General features: G+C 49.3%; 1 protein-coding gene across 1 annotated transcript in view; it reads left to right on the plus strand.

Moving 5' to 3' along the window:
• LOC144125662 (atrial natriuretic peptide-converting enzyme-like) overlaps positions 1-21,387 on the plus strand; it is a 996,499-nt gene that overhangs the window by 524,657 nt on the left and 450,455 nt on the right. The window lies entirely within an intron of this gene.

A 21,387-nucleotide genomic window follows, 5' to 3' on the forward strand; every position in this document is an offset into this window, starting at 1 on the left:
TTCGTGAGTTGTCACGAAATGGAGATGCAGTCGCCGGCCGACTCAAAAGGGGAATTTGTCCCCCGGACAAAATCTGTTTGTATGGGAAACATGTGGCGAGTTGACTACGCGGAGGTTCTTGTTCCACACCTTCGCGGGTGTACCCTCTCTTAGTGGCGTACCTATCTGGTCTCTCCACTTTGCCGCGGCACTCTCCCAGCCGATGTGTTTTGTTTATTCATCGTGGCATTACTTCACTTTGCACAGGACCTAGTGTAAACAACGCCAGGGAGCTTCAGCGCCCTCTTTGCATTCCGGAACTGGAATGAACTGGGGCAGAGTACATATTATTCAAAGTGCTTTTCGCTTTAACCTTTTTTTTTATTGTACATGTAACCACAGTACAATTTCTGTTGGGAAAATTTTATTCTGATGCGACTTCATTTTAAATCAATGTTATTCTAAGGGAATTTTATTTTTCACCTTTTTATTGTTTATATGTAACTATTGTACAATTTCTGTTGGAAGAAATGCATTCCGAGTCTTTCCCGCTTTTTTTTTCCTGTACTTATTGCATGGACCCCAGTCTAACCAAGAAGGCTAAGGGCCCAGATGTTTAACATGTATTTTTTTGCTGACCGCATCCAGCGAAATAAAAACTGAATCGAAAAAATTGAAAGAAAAACCATATTCGTGCGTGCCCAGAGGTGGCCAAATACCCTCACTTTTACTTTTCCTCCCTCACCTTCAATTTTATAAAGCTATACGGCCCTCCCTCATCCTCACTTCGAAAAATTTTCTGGCCCTTCCTCATCCTCACCCTCGTGAACAGTCGTTTTAAGTTATAGGTGTAACATTAAGCGACCGGAAGCGGGCAGAGTGGGTGAGGGAACAAACGCGTGTAATGCCATCCTAATCGAAATGAAGAGGAAGAAATGGGCTTGGGCAGGGCACGTAAAGCGCAGGCAAGACAACAGCCGGTCCTTAAGGGTAACGGAGTGGATTCCGAGAGTAGGCAAGCGTAGCACGGGGCGGCAGATGGTTAGGTGGTTAGTGCATATAGATAAAAATGAAATGGTATAAGTGCAGGGCGCATGTATGTGGGGCGCAGCTGGCAAAATACAGGGTTATTTGGAGAGACATGGGACAGGCCTTTGACCCGCAGTGGGTGTGGTCAGCCTGATGATGTTGATGATGAACTTCTGTCGATATTACTGAGTAATAAACATACAAGACAAGCATTCAAGGCACTACTGGACGAGAGGCTAGAGCCTTAAATTGTGTGTGTCCGTGTACATGTGTGTGTATTGTTTGAGCTAATAAGTGAGATAAAACCGAGACAGTTACGAGTTGAGCACCAAAATATCGCTCTGCCTTTACTTCTGGCACGCACTGCGTGCATACATGCGCCCTGCACTTATAGCATTTCATTTTTATCTATATGCACAGCTAAAATAAATCAGCGCGTTGTTGTGTGTGTGTATACAAAAACTAATGTACGGCAAGAATATTTAGAAAACAATGCAGTAGTATTTACCACGACAATTACAATAAGCGCTAAGCACAGAATAGACTCAGAACGAGGAAAGTTCGTAGGTCGCTTAATTACCATTACCCGATGACATTGCGACAGCACAGAGTCTTCTGAATTTCACTGCTTCTAATCTCCCGCCATTTCGTGCGGTTTGCTGCATGCTCGTTTGATGATGCTTTCACGCACACAGATGAAAGATCGCGAAGACCACGCTTTTAACTACAGCGTTAGAGACTGGCAGTTTTAATTTTTTAATGGAATCAAGACGGCTGCCTTATTTTTTTTTCAATATTATTTTTATTCTTACAATTATCACTATCTTTTAACTACTCGGCTTTAAACATCAGTCTCGATCTCCTGCATGCGTTATGCATTTTCCGTTTCATTTCTTTGTTCCTTTTTGTTTAGTTCTTCCGTCCTTAATATTCATTTTAATTTCGTCCAGGAATTATTCACCTCAAAAACTCTTTCTGGCCTCCAATTCTTGGCCAATTCCCCTATGTGGGCATGTGCCATAGTATGTGGACAACAACAACAACAACTACTACTGGCAGTTTAACACGCGTGAACGCGGGTACGTGACAAAGACGACGACACTGCAAGCACAGCTTGAGCGCTTGGCAGTTCGTTCTGGCAGAATGTTAAGATTTTTCCCAACTGACTGTTCATCTGAGGGAAGTGTATGAACCCACCGACTATAAACCGAAGTGGCACTCCCTCTTGACGATGTGCTCAGCCTTACCTAGCGTCTACTATTCTGCTGCTTCGTGTTTTTGCGATGTGTTTCGTGGCATTTCCTAAAAGATTTGTAAACAATATAGCTAATTTAAATATAATATATTTCCAATGTAATAAATAGATGATGAAAAATGATGTGGCGATGGCGTAGTAGTATGAAGCAGCGGCCAGCGGAACTGATTTTTTAGCGCCGCCGCGGGTTCGAATAACGCCCCCCGCTGCTATGAATTTTTTTTTATTTCTTTAGTGTCTTCCCCCAGTGCAATGACGGCTTTCCGCTGCAGTGAGGCTCTTATGCTGTCGCTTAAAATAAAGCATTATTCATTCCAGTTGAAAATCAAACGGGTCGATCAAATACAGCATTTGGGCTGAATAACGGTAATCCCTGAAATGATGCACTATCACGCAAACTTACACAATGGCGACCTTGAAATTTGGCTCAAGTCATTTCCAAAATTTGGCACAGGGCGACTACAGAAATATGAGCTTGGCTGATTTGGACCAAAATGAATGGCCAACCACAATTGACCGCGCCCGGCACAATGATGACCTCCAAATTTGGACCAGGCCATTTTTTCAAATTTGGCACTTGCGTCCCCCGAAAAAGTCGTTCACAGCTTTGAGGCTAGCGTCATATCATTGCTATGGTGTCGCTTGTGGTGCCACGAATTACGTCACCGCGCTTTCGCATGTCACACATCGCATTAAGCGGAGTTAATCCCAGGATAACTTTTTTTTTTACTTCCATGAGCAAGCTTGGCAGAGGAAGGCAGTCCCTGCGCTGCTGAGACATGAATGTAAGAACGCGCTCCAAAAGGAATTTCAATTCTTTCTAAATAGATGAGAATATGACACATCTGTCTTTTGTTAACTGCAAAAAAAAAAAGAGTCCGAAAAGATTGCCTCAAAGTGACCCAGCAAGTAGACCGTTTTTGGAAAGCAACATCATGGGTATTCGGCCGCCAGGAACAGAAAACCTAAATGGCTCGAATGGAAGGCACGCACTTAGACACGGAGCGGATAGTAAGAGTGTCATAAGCACTAAATCTAGCGAGTTTAAGCCCCCACGGGATCAAAACAGGTTCTGATGAGGCATTCACTGTCCACCGTTGAGCGCAACCGTCAACTACGGCGACAATAGCCCGTGGCACGAGAACATTCTGTTTCGCAGCGTTGGGCACATCTGGCTCAACAAGCAGGTGGCAGGTGCCCGTGAACAAGAACGAACATTGCTGCCATGGCTAGTGAGATCACTTCTTACGTGACCCTGAAGGCACCGTTTCCTTATTGACAGGGACATACGAACAATCTAAACAGGCACAGAAATTGCACCTTGTGCGCCTGGCAGAGCTGCAGGTAAGCAACTGGAAGAAACGAAAAATAAAAAAGTGTATGAAGCTTTTGCACCAGGCAGAGCTCGAAATAAATACTGAACAAAATATTAAAACATGGTAAATGTAGCTTCTGCACCTGGCAGAGCTCAGAATAAATACAACACAAAAAATTAAAAATAGCTAGCGCACGAAGCCTTTTGAACCTGGCAGAGAAGTACATAACAAAAAACGAAAATAGTACCTGGAACTTCTGCGTCTGGCAGATTTTAAAAATAAACAAAGAGTTAGAAAATGGCACATGAAGCTTCTGCGCCTGGCAGAGCTTAAAATACCTAATTGTAAAAAAATAAACAGTATATAACGCTGCTGCACTTGCAAAGCTTAAAACGAACTAAAAAACAAAACGACGCTTCTGAACCTTACTTATATTAAATAGATACAAAAACACAAACTAAATATGGTATAACGTCTCTGCACCTGGCAGAGAAGCAAATAATGTAAATAAAAATAAATACATACAACAGAAATTCAAAATGGTGCTGGCGGCTCCAGCGGGTTCTTAGGATGTTTCCCAGCATGCCGACCGTGTGGACGAGCAGCTCTTGCTGCGCATTTGGACCCCACACAGCAGTTGCCACCTCCCGCATGGCCTGCACTTAAAAAAAAACTACAGTTACAAATTTTTATTGCCCAACACTACTGAGAGCTTGCTTAACTTTTGTGAAAACGGTTAGTTCCTGAGATATTTTGGGCAAAATATGGTTTTAGAAGACTCGTGGCAGTTTCATAGACGGAGCTGTCCCAGCCACCTCCCACAAGAGATGCCAAACAGAAGTAGATGTGTTCAAAAGTGAGCATGGGTATTTATGCTGAAGGTGACGGTTCCTGCTTAGTAAATTCTGCTGAAAGGCAGCGTCCTGGCGGTTCCGGGCCTCAGCAAGGTCCGCCAAACGCCGAGTTTCATGTAGAGTCTGCCTCAGCAACTCATCCGCCTCATCATCTCGTCGTCTCTTCTTTGGCCAGCTTGGTGTGGGATGCGGTGAGGGCTGCAGTGGGGCTCCGGTGCGGGCTGCTGTGGGGGCTGCGGCGGGGGCTGTGTTGTAGCTATCATCAGCAAAGAAAATGTGCTCATATCACGCAGTTGGCATGCGGTGGAGTAAGGAAAGCGTTTCGTACAATATCTTAGTGGACTTGACGTGAATACGCTCAGAGCAATAACAGAAGACACAGTGATGCGACATGGGCAGCATTGCTGGAGCTTATTTCATGTGCACAATCGTCAGACTACTAGGAGACATCCCAACCTGACTGCAAGAGAAATAAACATTCTGCAAAACGTGGCGAGATCACAGACACAGTTTTGTGGATAGTGTAAAATTACTGCAGTTATATGGCTACTGCTTCAAATGCTATTACTTTAAAGCAGCTGCAAGAATTGGTAATGTTGCCTATGCCGACTGGCGACGTGCTGCTGAAAGAGACTGGCGAGGTGCTGCTGGAGACGATCGGCGACGGGCTGCTGGTCCTCCTGTTGCAAGAAGCCATAGCGCCGTACGTTCGTACACGAGTGGATAAACGTTCTTCCCTGCAGAAAATGTCTCAATTTCCCATAACGTCATCGCGGTTTACAAGCGACGGAGCACACCCACCTTAATTGACTGATCCTCGAAGAACGACGGCCCGTGGCGCTGGCCGTGGCTACGATAATACGGCCTCCTTGCTACACCCCCCCCCCCCCCGCAAGCCCACTCCGGTGTGCCTGCGGTAAGATGCGACAAGGCATGTTCAAGCGGCATTTGACATAATGGTGCTTATAGACTCACCTGCCCTCTTGCTTTAAACGGGCCAATTCTGCCCTCTTCCTGCAGCACAGAACATGCCAAAGGTGCCGCCAACCGTCGGCGGTCTTGACGGCCGGCCCCTCCTTGTTCAGCATTGAGGCGAGCTCGCCCTGCAGCTTGCGCTTTTCAACTGCTGTGTATGTGTTAAGTCGGCTGAAGTTCAAGCCAAGAGCCGATGGCTCTCCATAAACTCTATTAGCATGAGCTGTTGCTCGCTCGACATCCTTCTTTTAAGCGCTATTTCGAGACTAGGATTCCCGCGCGGAGACTCGCCGCAGCGAACAGCGGGTGAAGCAGGCAAGAGTTTCTGTTTCGTTTTTGAAAACAGCGAATAGCAAGGAAGAATCATTGCCTGCATCTTGGGTTGGGACTGGTACGTTTACAGGGACATGTGCGTGCGCTGCGTTGTAGCAACACAAATTAAGAACGAACTAAAACTAGCAAGGTTGTTAGTGGGCGCCCAACCGCTTTGCTTGTTTATTGCTCGTTACCAACTGAATCATTTGTGTGCCAGACGTTTATGCGGACAAAGTTTAATTTGAACAACAGTGCACCGTGGTGGTCTTGTAATTCCTGAACCAAAATAAACAGAACCAAAATCACATATCCATGTTCCTCCCACCTACAGAAAAGTGTTCATATACCTTGAGCCTGGCGCATGATAGCCTTAGCTGCTTATGTGTCATTAAACCCAACACAACACAACACAAAACACAACAAAGTCACATACTTGGCATTTGTCACCTTTAAACCACTTTTGTCAAGCGCCGATCGATAACACAGACTTACATCGGCAAGATGTCTTTGTCGATTTTCAGGCCCAGCATTCTTTGCAAGTTTCTTTCTGGAGATCCGTGGCCTTCACTGGCTTCGATCAAAATTTTCGGTGCTCTTGATACAACCACACAGTACCTTGATTTTAGCCGACGAGTAATAAAGCAGAAACTAGCCGCGGGATCAGCTGTTTTCCCGAAAGCCGCCATGTTCACTATTTACCTCTGCCAGCGCGCCCTCATGGCGACAAAAGTTACCCATGAAAGAATTTAATTGGAAAACTATAAGTACTTCTTCTTTTGCTCTATGCTGCTGAAAGTGAAATACAGTTTCTTCAAAAAAAAAGCATTAATAATTTTATTGACTGCGTGTTTTCTTGAAAAGATCACATACGGTCCATCGACGTGTAAATAAGTTGCTTGCCGTGCAAATAAATGCTTCCGGGGTGGCACCTTACTAGTCATTGGTGTATTTCGCGTTTCGTCACGCGTTGACGTCTGACCATGACATCGTGTTGTTGTCATTATGATGTCAAGCTCTATACTTTAGAGCGAGTTCCGTAATTGGGGCCCAGGTTCTTTGCGTGCATGGGTCCAACCCAATAAAACAATAAAAAATACGGCCAGAGCAGAACTCTACAATGCACACACCATGGCAGAGGCAAAACCTAAGCGTCCACTGCAGTATTCGAGATCCCCCCTTATGCTTGCCGACAAGCGGACAGTCGTCGTTTCTGCAGTAAGCATTGGAACGCGGCGTATATCTATGAGTTCGAACCGTGTAGGAAGCGCGACAAGATACACCTAACTTTCTGGCAGTGGCACTGCGAAATTCGATCGAAGGGTCTTATACAACTCGTAGCGGCTCATTGCACCGCGAAGGGCCTGCGCCCACGCCAACGGTGAACTAGTGAGGAGAGCAGCAACGAAGGATTGCCGTTCCCGCGCCAACGTAGTCCTCTGCTTCGGTTGTAAAAAAAAATACACAGGAATGATGCTGTATGCTGTCTCGAGCGCCCTCGGCAGTGAATATTTGCTTCCCTCATCTGTCAGCAACATGAAAATAGCTAAGCAGATGCGACAAACTTCGCTGCCACGTCTACGCGCCACTCACGTCCACTCACGTCCGCTCACGACCACTCACCTCGACTTATCACTCACGTCCGTTCACGACAAGTCTCTATTCACGCTCACATCCGCTTCTTAACGTTCATTTCCACTCACATCCACTCACACTCACATCCACTCACTCACACTCACACTCATGACCACCCACACTCACAGTCACTAACTCGCCCTCACACTAACGTCCACTCACACTCACATTCACAACCACTCACCCACACTCACAGACGTGAGTGTAAGTGAGGCGATATGAGTGCACTCATGAGTGAGTGTGCCGACGTGTGCCCTAAACATTGCATGATGAACTTACTGGCATATTGGTTTTGGGGCAAGGGAAAGGTGACTATTAGTAGCAGCCGATACAGCGCGGCTTCCGATCTCTACAGTGCGCGGTAAGGCCGAGGGCGCATGCGGCGGCTCTCCTGGCGCCCGCAGAAATGCCCTGCGTAGGAGGAATGCTCAACTGGCTTTTCGTAAAAAGATGACGGCCAAAACAGACAGCATACAAGGAAGTGAGGACTCCATGCGCTTCGTCTTTTCACGAATCCCTGCAGTAACTAGACCCCCTCAGCGTGCCCAAATGATATAAGCCTCAGGGAAAACCTCCTATACGCGGCAAAGTGAAGGAGCAGGTGGTCTAGTGTTTCCACTGCACTGCTCCCGTCACACGCATTAATCGTGGCGATTCCGTGATGCTCCCGTCGTTACCAGGGCCACACGCAGCCAAGCGCACGCTGAGGATCTTTGCATGTTGCGAACGCGTAAGTGCGCGATAGCCGTTGATGCTGTCGATGCCATCACCTCCTGCGATGCGTGGGTCGGGGGGGGGGGTGCTTTCGACGAGCGCATGCACGCCCTCCAGAACGAGGGGCAGATCACTGGGAGGTAGTTGATGTTTGGCGGTCGCGAGGTGGACAGCTTCTTCGTTGCCGGCGATGCCGCATTGACCGGGCACCCACTGTGCACGCAATGCGCATCCTCTCTACGCGAGGCGCTCTATGCTCGAGCCAATGTCCCGCACTAGTGGGGTACCGCGGCCGTTGGATTGCAGGCGGCAGAGGGCAGCGCGGCAGTCGCACAGCAGAGCACTCCTGGGCGGCGAAGGGCGGAGGGTCAGCAGCAGGTCCAGCCCGAGCCGAATCCCCATCAACTCCGCCGTAGTAGAGGAGCCCAGGAAGGTTGCGTGTTGTCAGCTGTGCAGGCGCAGGGCGGGGATGGTAGCCGCCGCTTCAAAGGAGCAGCTGTCGCATGTCACTGAGCCGTCGGTGTACACGAGAAGCTGGTCGTGGAGCTTCTCGTGTATGACGGCTGTGGCCAGCTGCTGGACACACAGAGAAGTTCTGTTCCGTTTCCAGAGATGCCGACGATCTCTCGCTGTAGCTAAGAGGCCGCAGGCCACGGCGCGCAGGAACCGTAGGGGGGTGGGCCTTGAGTCAATTGCTCATGCTCGAGCAGCGCCGCCCCATTCGTGAGCGCGGGTGCGAGCGCATGCGTTGCAGCAGCGATCCGCCGTCCGGTGCGCGGTGAAGCCGGTCGATGTGATTGAGTGCCCTGCGCGCTGCTTGGAGCTCAAGTGGCGACGCTCCTGCCTCGGCCAATGTTGCGGCGCACTGCGAGTTTTTCGGCAGTCCTAGGCACACGCGCAGGGACTTGCGGTGCTGGAGCTCGAGCTTCTTCCAGACGGCTTGCACCGTGACGCACTGTGACGAGCGGCAGCGCATAGAGCATCGCTCCCCATAAGCTGCGGCATTGTATAGCCGCAGCGCAGCTTGCTGGGAGATTCTCTGGCCTCGAGCGGTGAGCTTGTGCGCGGCGGCGGTGGTCCTCTTCATCTGCAAACAGGCCTTGGTCGCCGCAGGGCGGAGGGAAAGGCGCCAGTCGTTGTCCAGGCCAAGGTACCGCACCGATTTACGCCAAGGAATCGGAGTCCCGTCCAGTGACAGTGGCGCAAGGTGCGCGCGCGAGAGCGAAACGCAGGCCATGGCCACCGATTTGTCCGCGCCCAGAGACAGACAAAGGCTGCGCAAGCTGGCGTCGATTTCGGTCAGAGTTCCCTGAAGGCACCCCGCACGCGGAGCGCCTCGCCCGGTGGTCCCCGGCACCACAGAGATATGCCGTCTGCATATATAGACATGTACACATGGTGTCGGCCGCTCGTGGGGAGGGAGTCCGGCACCACCGACATGGCCAAATTAAACAGAAATGGTGATAAGACAGAGCCCTGCGGCACGCCAAAGTCCACCGGACGAAGCTCGGAGAACCTACCCCCTACTCGCACGCGCATGGTGCGCCCGCTCAGGAAGCCGTGAAAATATCGCAAAAGGCGCCCGCTCACACCGGCCCCCTCAAGCACCGAGAGAATTGGTGCGCGGTGACCATTGTCAAAAGCGCCCGAGACATTGAGTAGCAGCAGCAGCGCAACCTGGCCTGCCGCCCTGGCGTGCTCCAGCGCTGTAACAACGTCCGATATAGAATCAGCCGTCCCCCTCATCCCACGGAAACCAGTCTGCCGCTCGTCAAACAAATCAGGCTTCCTAGCCCGCTCGTTCAGACGCTGCCACGAAATATGCTCCATGAGCTTACCTGCCGCCGATGTTAATGCCACTGGCCGGTGTCCGCTCAGCTCTGTAGGTGGGCGGCCTGCCTTTCGTATAGGACAAACGTCTGCGGTTCGCCAATCGTCCTGTAGATCCCCGCATTACCACACAAAGTCGATCTGCTGCAGAAAGATCTGTTGTTGCTCCGCATCCAGGTTTCGTAGCATCTGGTATGTCCCCCCGTCCTGTCCGGGCGCCGAGCGGCGGCGTCAGCGCTGCAGCGCATTGTTCACTTCCGCCGCGGTGAACGGCGCATCACATGGACCTTCCGAGGCTACGGGAGAAGGACTGGCGTCGCGTCTGGGGCTCTCAGGAGCAGCTATGTTAGCTGCGCTTGCGGAGCTGGGCGGCGCGGACTGGTCGGGAAACCGCTCTGCCAGCTCTTCAATGCTGATCCCGCTGGAGATGGCGAGGGCGGCCAGCGGTTGACGGTTTGACTGTGCTTTGGTGATGTGCCGCAGAGTGTCAAACAGCCTCCGCGAGCTGACTCCTTCCTCGATCCTTTGGCTTATAGTGAGGCCCACTGCCGGCGGTATAGCTTGTTGTGTTAGCGGCGCACTGCCACGTCCAGACGGTTATAGACAGCCCAGACGGCGGCTCTGTCAGTCTGATGTTTCTGGCAAAAATTTCGATCACTTGGGGATCTTTCACGCGAAATGAAAATAAAAACCACTTTTTGAGGAAAGGAAATGGCGCAGTAATTGTCCCATTCATCGGTACACACCGAAGCCGCGCAGCAAGGGAAGGGAGGAAGGTGGGAGTGAAAGAATAGCAGTGCCGTATTGGAGGGCTCCAGAATTATTTCGATCACCACGTATCTCAGTGGACACCTAAACCGCGCCTTAAGGGAAGGCATAAAGGAGGGAGTGAACGAAACGAAGAAGTGCCGTAGTGGAGGTCTCCGGCAAACTTTTCGACCACCTGGGGATCTTTTACGCGAAATTTAAATAAAAATTACTTTTTGAGGAAAGGAAATGGAGCAGTAATTGTCTCATACATCGGTGGACACTGGAACCGCGCCAAAAGGGAAGGGAGGAAGGATATATAACGTGCACTGTCATCACACAGCACACGTTTCGCCTCCATCGAAACGCGGACGCCGCGGTGGGGTTCGAACCCGGGTACTCCGGCTCAGCAGACGAGCGCCTTAACTACTGAGCCACCCGCAGCAGGTATCTTTGAAGTGCACTGACGCTGCACAGCACACTATTTTTAAAGCGAAAGCTTTACTGGCCGCGAACTTGCGATTTCGCCGTGGCGATGCTCCGAGGAGGCACATGACGTTACAACGCGCGCCTCGACACGGATATTTCTCTCTCACGCTCCCGAGTCAGTACGGCGCATGCGCCAATAGTAGCCCCGAGCCCCAGGTGTGTGCCGCCGCTGCGCAGCGCGGCACTTTTCCTGAATAATAATAATAATAATATTAATAATAATAATAATAATAATAATAATAATAATTGGTTTTGGGGAAAAGGAAATGGCGCAGTATCTGTCGCATATATCGTTGGGCACCTGAACCGCGCTGTAAGGGAAGGGATAAAGGAGGGAGTGAAACAAGAAAGAAAGAAAGAAAGAGGTGGCGTAGTGGAGGGCTCTTGAATAATTTCGACCACCTGGGGATCTTTAACGTGCACTGACATCGCAGAGCACAAGGGCGCTAAACGCCCGTGTCTTTTGCGATGTCAGTGCACGTTCAAGATGCGCCCGTGTGCTGTGCGATGTCAGTGCCCGTTAAATATCCCCAGGTGGTCGCAAGTATTCCTTAGAGCTCTTCCTTTCTTCTTTGACTCCCTCCTTTATCCCTTCCCTTACGGCGCGGTTCAGGTGTCCAACAATATACGCTACAGATACTGCGCCATTTCCTCCCCCCAAAAAACAATTATTATTATTATTAGATCCCGTGTGCTGTGCGATGTCAGTGCACGGTAAAGATCCCCAGGTGGTGGAAATTATTCCGGAGCCCTCCACTACGGCACCTCTTTCTTCCTTTCTTCTTTCACTTCAACTTTTCAGTTTTCTTTTTCTTCTTCCCTTCCTTACTTATTCCCTCCTTTACAGCGCGGTTCGGGTGTCCACCGAGATATGTGAAACGGTTACTGCGCCATTTAATTCCCTAAAAAAACAAACAAAACAAGCGAACCGACGGCGTTCATAGATTTCATTGGCGTTGAATACTTTGCAATGACCGTTCTTTTTCACGAAAGGAAAGGCGCACAACGAGCTCCGTGGGTCAGTGGAGACTTCAATCTCGCTTTCATGTACGTGGCGTTGGTTTCCAACTGCAAAAGCCAGCATTGATTGCGTTCCGCACACTGGATAGGCAGCGCGCCCTCCCTTCCTCCCTGGATGGTGGCATGCAGTTAACGGCTGATCCCGAGAGATTGATCAGTAAATGAACGCTGCGGCCTAGCTACAGCTGCAGTGCCACATGTAAGCCACAACGCTGCCAGCGCTAATGAATTTAGGCAACATGTCTATCACCACCACCACATGTATTAAAGCATGAATGAAGCGTCCGCATATCCAGGGAGCCAGTTATGCGCGCTTCCATTGCTCAAATCTATCGGCGTCTAGAACATTGTCGTCGCCAACGCCAATGAACACCGTGAACGCCGACATCTTTCGCTTTGTATATCCTGGATTAGCTTAGCTAATCCACATACCTTTCTTTTTTCACAAATATTTACCCTTTTCCTGCTTTAGGGGCGAAACGCTAAGGCGCCCGTATGCTGTGCGATGTCAGTGCACGTTAAAGATCCCCAGGTGGTCGAAGTTATTACTTAGCGCCCGTGTGCTGTGCAATCAATGTCAGTGCACGTTAAAGATCTTCAGGTGGTCGAAATTATTCCGGAGCCCTCCACTAGGGCACCTCTTTCTTCTTTCAATTCAATTTTTCAGTTTTCATTTTCTTCTTTCCCTCCCTCCTTTATTCCTTCCTTTACAGCGCGGTTCGAGTGTCCACCGAGATATGGGAGAAGGTTGCTGCGCCATTTCCTTTCCTAAAAACCAAACAAAACAAGTGAACCGACGGCGTTCATAGAGTTCATTGGCGTTGACTGCTTTGCAAAGACCGTTCGTATTCACGAAAGGAAAGGCGCACAACCAGCTCTGTGGGTCAGTGGAGACTTCAATCTCGCTTTCATGTACGTGGCGTTGGTGTACAACTGCAAAAGCCAGCTTTGATTGCGTTCCGCACACTGGATAGGCAGCGTGTCCTCCTGCTGCCCTGGGAGGTGGCATGCAGTTAACGGTTGATCGCAAGAGATTTATCCCTAAATGAATGCTGAGGCCTAGCTAATGCTGCAGTGCCGCATGTCAGCCACAACGCTGTCAGCGCTATTGAATTTAGGCCACATGTCTATCACCACCGCCACATGTATCAATGAAAAATGAAGCGTCCGCATATCCAGAGAGCCAGTTATGTGCGCTTCCTTTGCTCAAATCTATCGCCGTCTAGAAATTGTCAACGCCAACGCCATTGAACACAGTGAACGCCGACATCGTTCGTTTTGTATATCCTGGATTAGCTGAGCTAATCCACACAACTTTTTTGTTCACAAATATTTAGTATTTTCCTGCTTTAGAGGCAAAACGCCTAGGCGCCCGTGCGCTGTGCGATGTCTGTGCACGTTAAAAATCCCCAGGTGGTCGAAATTATTCCGGAGCCCTCCACTACGGCACCTCTCTCTTTCTTCTTTCACTCCCTCCTTTATATCTTCCCTTACGGCGCGGTTCAGGTGTCGAAAGAGACAGATACTGCGCCATTTCCTTTCCCCCAAAAGCAATTATTATTATTATTATGCTTTAGAGATCCGCGGCTGCTCTCTCAATTACGATGTAGGAACGGGATGCTGTAAGCTCTCCTTGCAATGTTGGCTCTTTTCCAATGAAGGCCAATTATATATGCAAATAATTATCTGAAGATAAAAGAAGCATGTGAGATACAGAGACATTTCTCGCAGCTTACGCTCAAGCATTCATGAAGTGGAGCAAAAAGTGCAGCATTTCTTTTGAATATTAGTGCACTTATGAGCGTTCTGCGTAGTAAAAAGAGCCTCATAGTCGCCAGAAATGTTTGGCTCCATTGCGCGGTTGAGATTTCGAGCGCACTTGTATTGAAACGCGGTGCTAACTGCACGTACGGCTTTGATGTTCGCACCCTAGCCGTGGGTTTTAACCTTCATTGAAGGCGAGTGAGAGCGCTTGTAGTGTGCGCTCCAACCCAACGTTCTTTGACATCTGAGTTCTTTGATTCTCTCGATTCTTTCATGCTATATAGTTATCCAACTTTTATAACAGGGGATTTTAACTGCGTGGAGGGTTCTTACAGGGATGTAAACGGTCGCAGACAAGGCCGGCTGTATACCTTATAGGCCGTTTAACCTTATAGACCCATGGGTTGAACTACATGGTAAAGAGTTTGCTGCCACATGGCAACGCGGCTCGAACATGAACAGGCTCGATCGTTTCTACTTTCCGCCAATTCTCGCTACTCATGTCACTAGTGGCGAAGTCCTGGCTTTTTCGCCAGATGTTCAGCGCATAACGGACTATTTTCCGGTATCTGTGAGGCTGCACTTTCGTCAGCCCGCCCCATCCAAGAATATTTGGAAAATGAACATGGCACTAGTGCGTGACCCCGAAAGTGTGGCCATCCTACGCGAAGCTCTCGCAGAAACGTGCAGTCATCCTGCACAACCACGCAGCTGGGACGATTTAATAGCTAGTTGGCGTGACAAGCTGACCAAAGCTGGAAGAGATAGAAAGTTACGTTTAACTGCAGAAATTAACAATAAACTTCGATCGAAGGGCACGCATTGTGCAGCGTGGTGCGCCCCTCACTTTTACAATGCTGGATTACCTCAATAAGCTACAAGCGCGCTATGAACTTCTGCTCCGCCTCAGCTCCCGAAGTGCAGCACGAACTTATATTAGAGGTAGACCAGTCGCGGACCCCGCTGTACTCCGCAGCGTTCGCTACGGTTCCGTAGAGGGTCGAGCAACCATCCCGTTTGTCGAACTTCCGCATGGTGAAGAGTCAGATTGCGTTGAGGACATCAAGGCGGTCTTTAGTGAACATTTTACTCGCCTCTTTACAAGTGAGCACAGGCATAAGCGATCTAAAAGCAGCTGTTCGTGAAGTTTGCTCAGGGATAGCCTGCATACATGGAGAGCACCGCGACAGCCTATGTAATCCAGTCACGCTGGAAGAGCTTCGCCTGGTTTTCCAGGGAATGAACGCCTTCGCTGCAGCCGCTCCAGACGGGCTACCATATGTTTTTTGACAAACCTTTCTTCAAGGAGATACATGTGCATCTTTTGTCCATTCCCGATGGTCTTCTTGTCGACGGGTTTCGGCCGGAATCTTTTCGCGAGAGGCGTATAATGGTCCTTCTAAAGAGTGGCGGTGTGCCGTCCGATCCAAAAGCATGGAGGCCTACCTCCCTCCTGAACTTCGATTATAAGATACTAGCTGCAATATTAGCACATCGCATATCGTCAGCTCTTCTTGACGTAATAAGGAACACTCATACATGTTGTGAGCCCGGACGCACAGTTTTTTCGTCACTAGCTTTAACCCGCGATTTGATCACTTTTGCTACGCGCGCGAAGATTTCGGGAGCTTTTGTTTCCCTAGATCAAGAAAAAGCCTTTGACCGCGTTATGCGTGACTACCTTTTCACGGTTTAAGACTGCTTTGGCTTCCCAGGGCGTCTGATAGACGTCTTCAGTTTGTTGTACACAGACTTAGCAGCAAGCCTCGCAGTGAAAGATCAGATAACCGACCCCATTCCAGTGAGGCGCTGAATACGCCAGGGCTGCCCACTGCCACCAGTTCTTTTCATCCCTTGCATAGAACCGCTATTGCAACAAATTCAAATTTTCAAGCCTCTCCCAGTCTTGGGCGACGTTAAAGTAGCAGCTTATGCTGATGATTTTTCTCTGTTCATTAGAAACATTGACAGCTATAGAGCATTTCTGAGGCTCTTTACCACTTACAGCTGCCTGTCAGGTGCACGCGTCAACACAGCTAAAAACCAGGCTTTACGCTTTGGATCTTTTAATTATCAATTTCCCGATGGTGTCCAATGGGTAGGTGGCGTAAAAGTCCTTGGTGTCACGTTCCTCGCCTCCGGTGACGTAGCCCGAGTCACCTGGAATGAAATAAAACGCAAAGGTGATCAGCGCATCGAAGTCGCAAAATCCTTCTACCTACCTTTCTCCGAACGAGATTGCCTTATAAGAACAAGCATAATTGCTTCCTTATTCTACGACGCAAAAATAGCGCGCCCTCCTCGCCGCGTCCTCCAGAGGCTGGCCACAGCGTGTGGATCTTTCTTCTGGGGTGGACACGCAGAGAGCGTTGCAAGAGTTTTTGTCCGCCTGCCCACCGACATGGGTGGCTTCAGCATCCCAGATCTTGAAGTTATGTGTCGCGTATTGGCCTTAAGGGCCATGTGGGACCTTATCTCAGACACACCGCACCGAGGAAGAGCACTCACCGCATATTTGATGGGAACATCACGTCGCTTCTTTGAGTGATCAAATTGGAAAGGTCCTGCGGCTGAGAAGTCGCCAGATATCTATGCATATGTCGTGAGATCCTTACAATTTCTTGAAGGTACACTTCCTGATTGTGATTTGAAAGAATTGTCCGCGAGTGAAACTTGCGAATATATTGCGTTTCGCACCCTAATTCGCACCACTGTTGTGTATTTGGATTTCTCGCGCTATCTTTTAGAGCTTGAAGAAAAAATGACTTGGACGGTACCTTGCTGCGAAAAAGAAGTTAATATTTAAAAAGCTATCTAGTCTGTCTAAACTAATTAATCGACTGTGCAGTGAGAAAAAGAAGGTTAGGCAAGGTTTAATCATGGTTATACCAAAGGTCAAGCGAAAGTATTTTGGCAATGGCCCGGATCAGATTTGGAGGTCGTCATCGTGACGGGCACGCTCACTTATGGTTGCACGCTCACTAAGGTTGAACGTTCAGTTATGGTTGGTACAAATCAGCCAGGTCAAATTTCGGGGCCTGCCTGGGTCACATTTAGAGATTGCCATCGTATCGAGCACATTGAAATTAGCCTGAAAATAAATTTTGGTACAAATCAATGAAGGTCAAATTTCGGGAGTGGGATGAGCAACATTTCGTAAACGACCCGGGTCCAGTTTGGAGACACCATCGAACTCGCCATAGTCAAAAAAATATGTTTGTCATCTGACCTAAAGTTGTTGCTATGAGAGCAGAAAGTTGGGCTAGTTGGTTGATGTTGATGCTGAAGAAGTGGATGCGGAAAAACAAGGACAAGCGAGACAATCGCTCTTCTTTGTTTGTTTCGCTTGTCCTCGTTTTTCCCGCGCCAATTTCTTCAGTCTGTCGCTATGAGATCGCTAAGTGCGAAGGTCACTTCAATGTCATATACGCACACCGGACTCATACTCAAGTTTTGCCTTGAATAGGTACTGCAGAGTAGGTCACACGACCCTCAGCAGTACGGAACCCATTTTACGCGCCTACGACACTACTTCATTGTTAAAAAACGTCGTTACATTTAGCTGGACACCTGTTCTATTTACATGGAAAGAGGGAGAGAGAAACGTAGGGCAAAAATTCATCCCTTTAGTCAACAAAACATTGGCCAAGTTCGAGCACATACAGTAAATACATGAGTGTAAAATACAAGCATTTGCGATAGACATGGTTGTACACAAAGATGCATATCAGAATAAAATGCATTAAAACAGACATGAATGTCAGCAAAACGATCCGGTATGGAATGTTACTAGCATGACGGATTTATCTCTTTCAGACACTCATTGAGTTCTGCTATCAAGAAAAACCTGAAAATTTGTATGTGTATTAGCCGAGACTGGTAAAATATTCTCCAAACTGTTTTGCTAGCCTAATTCTCGAACGTTGGTATAAAGACCAATCTAGCAAGCCCCGACAAACCATTCTTGTATTGATAACAGAGTTCATTACCCCCTACATATGTTCGATTTCGTTCATATTGGCCAGAATGTTGTTACTGCAGTCGCGCAGAGCCTAAATGGTAGCTTGCTATATTCGTGTAAATATGTTTTGGTGCTGTACGAGTGGTGTTTCGCTGTAAAAACTGTGGAGTTGTGCAGAGTTATTTAACTAACTTCAAACTTTTTCCACCGCTTGCGAGGTCGCATTGTTTTCTATGTGATAATAGTCAAGCAGACCAACGCAAGCAGACGACAGACGACTTTCACCGCACCTTCGGTATCTCCTTCGGACCCCGCCGCCACCGCTGTTACTTTTTCCACGCGGGAGAAAAAAAAGGCACAGGCGCAGAGTCACGTGGTAGAAGCGAGCGCACGTCACATCTGGTTTGGCGGTGTCCGGCGCCTCTTTCGATTAGAACACCGCGCCGCTCCTTTGCTGCGGCGGTTTTCGGCCCCATCGGCGCCCCGCCGTAGAGGGGTAATAATACCAATAATTATAACGATAAGTGGTTTTTGGGGGAAGGAAATGGCGCAGTATCTGTCTCATATATCGTTGCACACCTGAACCGCGCTGTAAGGGAAGGGATACAGGAGGGAGTGAAAGAAGAAATGAATAAAGAGGTGCCGTAGTGGAGGGCTGCGCAATAATTTCGACCTCCGGGGGATCTTTAACGTGCACTGACATCGCACAGCACACGGGCGCCTTAGCCTTTTATCTCCATAAAAACGCAGCCGCCGCGGTCGGCGCCGGCTGTGAGAATGTGGCGCGATTCCGTGACGCTCCCGTCGTTCCCCGGGTCAAACGCAACCAATGCGCGCGCGGAGGATCATTGCACGTTGCGACCGCGTAAGTGCGCGACAACCGTTGATGCTGTCGATGCGCTCACCTCCTGCGATGTGTGGGTCGGGGTGCTGCTTTCGGAGATGGTCATGGATGACCGCACGCACGACCTCCAGCGCGAGGGGCAGATCACTGGGAGGTAGTTGATGCGTGGCGGTCGCGAGGTCGTCAGCTTCTTTGTTTCTGGCAATAACGCAGTGACCGGGCACCCACTGTGCACGCACGGCGCATCCTCTCTGCGTGAGGCGCTCTATGCGCGAGCGAATGTCCCGCACTAGTGGGGTACCGCGGCCTGCGGATTGCTGGCGGCTGAGGGCGGCGCAGGAGTCGCACAGCAGAGCACTCCTGGGCGGCGGAGGGCAGAGGGTCAGCAGGCGGTTCAGCCCGAGCTGGACTCCGATCAACACCGCCGTGGTGGAGGAGCCCGGGAACGTTGCGTGTTTCTGGCTGTGCAGTCGCTGGGCGGGGATGGTAGCCGCCGGTGCAAGGGAGCAGCTGTCACGGGCCACTGAGCCGTCGCTTTGCACGAGGAGATGGTCCTGGAGCTCCTCGTGTATGACGGCTCTGGCCAACTGCTGCACAGCGCAGACGGGTGTGCACCACTTTCCCGACAATCCGATGATCTCTTGTTTTACCTCCGAGGCAGCAGGCGAGGGCGCGCAGGAGCCGTAGGGGGTGGGCCTTGAGTCAAAGGCTCATTCTAGAGCAGCGCTGCGCCCACACACACTTCCGTGTTCCTTTTCTTTTTTCTTGCGTCTCGTACCACCAGCCTATAGGCGTCGATCGTGCTAAGCGTTCCATACATTTTTAAAGTGTCCAGTAAGGAGTTGACTGCGTGAAGTATTGAATTATCGCGCTGTTGACTGATCCTGAAGCTGCTCGTAGTGTTATGCAAGAAATTCCGGAGGTGGAACTTAGTGCGTAGCAAGCTTCGCGAGCGCTGGGATAGCAGGCACGACAGCTGGCGCCGTCGAATTTATTTCAGACGAGAGGGCGGCTATTGCACTACTTTGAAAAAATTGGAATGTCGAGGGAATTCCTTGGAAGCCTGAAAGAAGCTACAATGTATGCTTCGCGACAAACGCCTAACTTCAGGTAGAAATCCTGAACTTCATGAAAACAGCCCAACAGCGAACAACTTGAGAAGTAGTTTTCATGCCCATGAAGTGGCTGCTCAAGCTGCGACTCGAATCAACACCCTCTAGACAAGCTAAGGCCTCTCCATATCTTCCTCTCTTTTGTGGCTACGTCATCATACTACGACGGACCAGATCTCGGCGCTCTCGAGGAGCGCCCGTCGTGCCCCCACTTTCTCCAACCGGTCTCCTTGATCGTGGTGCAACAACGCGTGCGCGGAGCAGCACCAGCCGAAGTATCGAATTTAAGAAAACATTTTGATGGTTTTATTATGATTTCCTGCAAAAATAAAAATGTTATTTCATAAAAATTTTTACTTTTTGTTGAACCGCTTATTTTGGAAGGTAATATTGTTTTTTGAACGTGGTTTCTTATACTTTTTTATTTTCGTACAGAGTGCTCGACTGGAAAATGCGTTCGCACTGCGGTAAACATCAGTGGCTCCTTCACTTCGTGAACGAAGTTGCACGTGTTCGCATTTCTGCGTTTCTTTTTTGTTCGTGCAGCGTGTCACGAAACTCAACGCTGTTTCAGGGTTAGCACCGTTACGGTAACGACGTCGGTAACGACGAGGAAGTACATCGGTGCCGGGAGGTGTGCGTCCAGTGTGCAGGCTGTGATAATGCCTGGGCATTGCTGCGTACTGCGGTGCCGCAGGAACTATGATGGTGGTGAGCGTGTGCGTGTCCACACCTTCCCTTCGAACCAAGCATGGAGAGCTCACTGGATTAGAGCTATCCACCGTGCGGACTCCACTCCAGGAAAGCGGTAGGTGGAAAGGAAACATTCCTTTAACTGTCGTTGTTACTCCTCCCTCATTTGCATTGAAAACGCTGCGGACAGCATGTTGCGAGAAAATTCCGTAGAGCTGCCTCTTTTGGACCCGATAATTCTGTAAAGCCGTAGCAGAATATTATTGCTGGCATTCAGTTCACACGACATTTATAGACATTTCTCTCGTACTCTCATGCACCTGTCTGATTTTTAAGCTTCAGGTTCTAGAGCTTTTACTGTCTTTGTTTTTTTCTTATCCCAGGTCTCCGAGAGCCACTTTAAATCATCGGACATGATAAATAGCACAAGCTGCACGGACATGATAAATAGCACAAGCTGCACAAGACCAGAAAAGTAGTAGAAGTTGCGGTGAAGGTCGTACGGTAACGACCTAATGCTGTTCCAAGCATACTTCCAGACTGCCCGGCATATCTTTCTGTCCCAAATGCAAGCACGTATCGAGAGGCCCCAGATGATAAAAGGACGCACCGAGAGGCAGCTGCGTTACAAGATGCCATCAACTTGCCTATTGAAGCACACCAGACGGAAGAGGACAGAAACAAAATTGTCAACTTTCAGGCGCTGTTGAAAAGCACACCATGTATCTGGACGGTAGTTTCCCAGCATGACTTTATACTCTTCCTCAATCTGACTGTCCATAGTGCCCCCGCAATCAAAAAGTCAGTTACAGTCACCAAGGACCTCTCTCTAAAGCTGTATTTTCATGATGTCGAGGT

The sequence above is a fragment of the Amblyomma americanum genome, chromosome 1 (assembly GCF_052857255.1).
Source record: "Amblyomma americanum isolate KBUSLIRL-KWMA chromosome 1, ASM5285725v1, whole genome shotgun sequence".
In the NCBI taxonomy this organism is placed as follows: Eukaryota; Metazoa; Arthropoda; class Arachnida; order Ixodida; family Ixodidae; genus Amblyomma; species Amblyomma americanum.